Consider the following 5,365-nt stretch of genomic DNA (forward strand, 5'->3'; position numbering starts at 1 on the left):
AATCCATACCCAAAATCATATCAAAGTCAGTCATAACTAACTCCATCAAATCAATTGACAACTCTCTTCCCTCCACTGTCACCGACAAAGGTCTGACCCATCTTCTGGATACTACTAACTCCCCAGTGGGTAATAAGGTCCCGAACCCCACAACATAATAATCACATGGTCTACACAGTCTATCAATAATTCTACTAGCAACAAAAGAATGTGTAGCACCAGAATCAATCAAAATAGTATAAGGGGTTCCAACACTAAAAAGCTGACCTATAACTACTGAGGGTGAAGCCTCAACTTCTGCCTGAGTCAATGTGAACACTCGAGCTGGGGTCGAGCTGTCTGCTTTCCTGGGTTCTTCCTTTCTTGCTTTTGGGAAATCTTTCTTGAAATGTCCCACTGCCCCACATAAGAAGTAAGCCTTTCCCATACACTCCCCCAAATGGCTTCTCTTACACCTAGGGTACTCTGGATAAGTCCTCTAGGCCTCACCACCACCCTGGCGGCCCATTAAAATACCACGTGGTCACCTATCAAGACCTGGAGCTAGGAAGGTATCAGGAGCCTTCCTCTTCTGATCACTAGGGCCTCTGCCCCTACCTGAACCCATAAATTGAGGTCCCGTCCTCCTCAACTCTCTTCTGGCTGCATTGTCCTGCCAAATCTTATTCTTTGCTCTTTCAGCTGTGAGTACCTTCTCAACCACCTGTTCATAAGTACTAACTCCAGCCACAGGCTGTAGCCCCTGGAGAAACCTCTCCCTTCTGGTCCCATCAGTGGGCACCTGCTCCATGGCAAACTTTACCAATCCGTCACACTTCAGAGCATATTCAGTTACTGACAAACTCCCCTGAAGTAATATGCTAAACTCTTTAGCCTTTTCAGCCCTGATGGCATCGTTGTAGTACTTCTCACTGAACAGAGTCTAAAACTCTTCCCAACTTAGAGCATTGACATGTCTAGTCTGGGATATCAATTCCCACCAAATTTGGGCATCCTCCTGAAACATGTATGTGGCACAAGCCACCCTCTCATTTCCAGACACTCTCATAAAGTCAAGGATGGCGGTAACCATGCTCATCCATTGCTCAGCCTTAGCTGGATCTGCCCTGTCCTAAAAAATTGGAGGTTGTTGTTTTCTGAATCTTTCATAAAGAGGTTCCCATTTACTTCCAGCCTCTGGCAACTATTCAACTATTGACACCACTACAGATGGTGCCTCTGGTAAAGCGTTCCCTGTAGGAACCTATTGTTGTCTCAGGAGGTGGATTTTTTCTTCCTGCCTCATAACTCTGGCCAGTAAATCAGCAAACAGCTTCTGCCAATTATCAGGAGCTGGCTGAGGGATCTGACTCTCTTCATTCTCCTGACCCTGTCTGTCATTCTGGCCCTGATCTTCTTGGCTAGCTGATGAACCTATCTACCATTGAAGCATATTATCAAATTAAACCTTGCCGCAATAGTCAATGCGAGTAGTTAGGAAGTGATAACTAAACCTCTTGTCGCCTCATGGTCCAAGATCAAGCAGATATTCATCCATGTACCACAATCATACAGATAAACATATTGATTCATGATTATAACATTTGACATTTAGCATTTAGCAATTAACAATTGACAATTAACAATGCAAATAAGCATGTTCTAGCAATATCAGTACAAATAAGCACGTTCTTGATGATCATGCAGTAGTCAAGGCCCAGCCTTATTAATGTAACTCATGTAGACAGGTAAAACATTTATATTCTATTTAAGCTGTTAAACACATAACCATATAAATAGTTACCAAACCATAAGTCAAGCTTGTCTTCAGTGGCAAGTGTACATACCCAGCCAGTCTACAGGAACCCTAAACCTTGGCACACTCTAATACCAAGTGATAATGCCCTGGTTAGTCCAAGACCGTTACCATGGACTTTAAACAATGTTTAACTCAGTAAAAGAGTCATTTAGTTATAAGCATGCATCTAGGTGCTATTAATAGGCCAGGGTGAAAATCTTGATTAAAAGGAAATGATATATTTTATTTAAAACATTAAACTATACATGGGCCCATAAAAGTGTTTACAAAGTTATTTACAATCCAAAATGGTCATTACATTGTACTAATTTCAACCCACCTACCTAAGCAGCAAAAGTAGGGTTAACCCCTAGTTCCTCTGAGAAACACCTTGGCCGTAGTGGTAAAGGGGCCGCATATGTACACATCGACACCTATGCTCTTTAATCAAGGCTTGGTGAGCGTTTTTTCCCTTTACCTGCACCATATAGCATGCGTCAGCAAGAAAACTTACGACTGCATGTATGTAATATCCATAAATGAATCTGGTAATCATTTTGGGGCTTGCAACCCTAATCAGATAGTGAGTCACACTCTGGGGCTCCGCACCCTAATAAGATGCGTGACTAATGAGTCACACTCTGGGGCTTCACACCCTAATAAGATAAGTGACTAATGAGTCACACTCTGAATAGATGACTAATAAGTCTATCTCTGGGGATCCGCTCCCTAAGCCATGTGACATTCAGTCACCTAAGCCTTTTGGCCCTGGCTCTACATAACTAGCCTTTAGACTAGACAAGCACTTTAGTTTTCTTCGACCATGGGGGTCGGTCAAGCATTTCATGCTCATGTTGATTATATCTGATCATTTTGGCCTGTGTTAAACACATTAATGTCGTTCTTCACTCTTAAGCCAATACCATACGACCAGTGCTCAGTGTCAACGCTGAACATGACTGATAAATCACAGCTTCACGATCAATACTAAACACCATTGTCGTTCTCTTACTAATAAGTCAGTACCATACATAGATAAGCAAAGTTGTTATGCCAATTACTATGCAATCAATGTCCATATATAGAGCACTCAACATGCTTCATCAATAACCATGCATGTCACATACTGGGTGCAGTTTTCTTACCTCTGGTTCGAGCGAGAAATGAGTTAAAAATGACCCTTGAGAACATTGTCCTTAAGTCCCTTAGCGGTCACCTAATCATAACCAAATATTAAATCCCAGCAAGAAACAATAAAACAATAAACGTTCATGGTCTAAACCCCACTCCTGGGGCCTCAAATCTGTACTAAAACAATTACTAGATTCGATCCTGAGCCTTAGGAAATGAAAACCCGCACTTAAACCTCATGAAAAACCCATCTTGGCACAAAAGGAAAGGGCGAGCCGAGACTTGACCCAGTGGGTCGCGGCGCGCCCCCAAGACAGAGAGCCTCTATCTGGGGCCCTAGGGGCGGGCCACGACTTGACCTAGTGGGTCACGGTGCACCTGCTAGACAGAGCCCAGGGGAGGCTCTGGAATGGGTTCAAGTTGTGGCTTGCATGAACTCGGTCACGACTTGACTCTGTGAACCAAGTTCCCCTGCCTTTTTCTTAATTCGAACCAGCCAATTCCTTCACCAATTCAATCCAAAAATCTCAACCAAACATTACCACACCATAACCAGTATTCAACGAACAAAACCTAAGAATTATAACACTTAAAACCTCATCAAATTCCTAACTACACAAATCCAAAATATCAACTATAAACCAATTGAAAAACAGAGCAAAAATCAAGAACTAAAGCTTAGAATTCTTACCCCAATTATGAATTAAACTCCTGTCAATTGCTGAACACAGATTCCTAAGTCTCAAGCTTTAATCTTCCTATTTGGCTCTAGAAGTTCTACCCTAAAGAGAGAGATACGAGAGAGAGAGAAGAAGAGCTCTGTTTTTGCCTTAAGCCTTAACCTTTCCACAACCCTCTAAGTTTAAATATATCCCATGGTCAAAAGACCGAAATGCCCCTAAGCCCAGTTAATTCTTATAGAGCCACCGAAGGAAAAATAGTAGTTCCCATTATCCCGCTAATCATATTAACATCCTCCAATTCTTGTTATTCCCAATATTCTCAAATAATAATAAATCATATCCCATTACCCATTCATTCCCGGTAATGTACTAAGCATCAAATTACCCTAGACTTACCCCGGGCCTAGAAATTAATCTCGTTATGTCCAAACCGCTAACTTGCGTTCTAGGATCGTCTCATGCCGAATAGCTCGAACATATCCACATTATAATGTGATCTCATCCATAAATCATAAACATGCACATAATTATACAGATATGCTCTTAACAAATCAAAATTACAAAAATTCCCTTCTAATAAGAAGTGGGCAATAAGTAGTGGGCCCACAGGCATGCAATTATCATCATATAATCATGCATTTATCATGTAATTGCATAATAAATCAATTATGGCCCTCCTGGCCCCCTAATCCAAGCATAAACCACATTAGGGAATTTGGGTAATTATAGTTTAAACCTAAAATATCTCTAGATCATAGTAGAGTAAACCAACAATACAGTATAAAATCCTTACCTCAACTAGGAAATTCGACCATGTGCTAAGCCCAATCACTCCAAGCTTCCTCAATTCTGAGCCAATTTCTCCAAAGATTTCCCCAAAGCTCCAAGCCTAGTAAGAGAGAGTGAGCATCGAGAGAGAGAGAGAGAGACAAAAATGCTGAGAGAGAGTTGTGTTTTCTAATTAGTTCTAGAATCCTAACCCAAGTCTAAGTCTATCCTCAGCTGGTAAATGTCCAAAATTCCCCCTAGGTTAACCCTTAGCCACTTAATGCCTCCAAGGGAAATCCCATCATTTTCTACCTCCCGCTAATTCCTCGAGTATTCCTATAAATGCCTAATTAACCCAGACATACTTAAATAACCGCTAAATAGCTACCTGTTACCCGGTAACCCCGAACACTGTACTATGTTCCAAAAATACCCCTAGGCTTACCCTAAGTCGAGTATTCGACCGCATTGTGACTATTCTGCTAATTCACTTCCTAGAACTGTCTCGGACCACACATCTTAGATATATCTCCACAATACTGTGGTCTTAAGCACACCACACACATAATCACATTTATGCCCTCAACGGGCCCAAAATTACATATATGCCCTTGTTAACAAGAGCAGGCCCACATGCATATTTAATTCACCTAAACAAGGATTTCTAGTCATATAATCATTTAATCCACGTAGTCAACATACTGATACATATAAATCACAATTAACCACGTAATAACATAATTAATCAATTATTGCCCTCTTGGCATGTTAATCAAGGCATTAAGCCTTATTAGAAAATTGGGTCGTGACAACTATCCCCTCCTTACACAAATTTTTTCCTCGAAATTTACTTGAATACCTCGAGATATCAATCCTAGATATTAGGCTCAAGCTCCCAAGTTGCCTCTTCCACTTTGTCGTTTCTCCACAACCACTTTCACCAAGGCAATGGTTTGTTCTGCAAGACTTTATCTTTCCAGTCCAGGATCTGAACCGGCCTCTCCTC

Source organism: Humulus lupulus, chromosome 4 (genome assembly GCF_963169125.1).
Source record: "Humulus lupulus chromosome 4, drHumLupu1.1, whole genome shotgun sequence".
NCBI classification, from domain to species: Eukaryota; Viridiplantae; Streptophyta; class Magnoliopsida; order Rosales; family Cannabaceae; genus Humulus; species Humulus lupulus.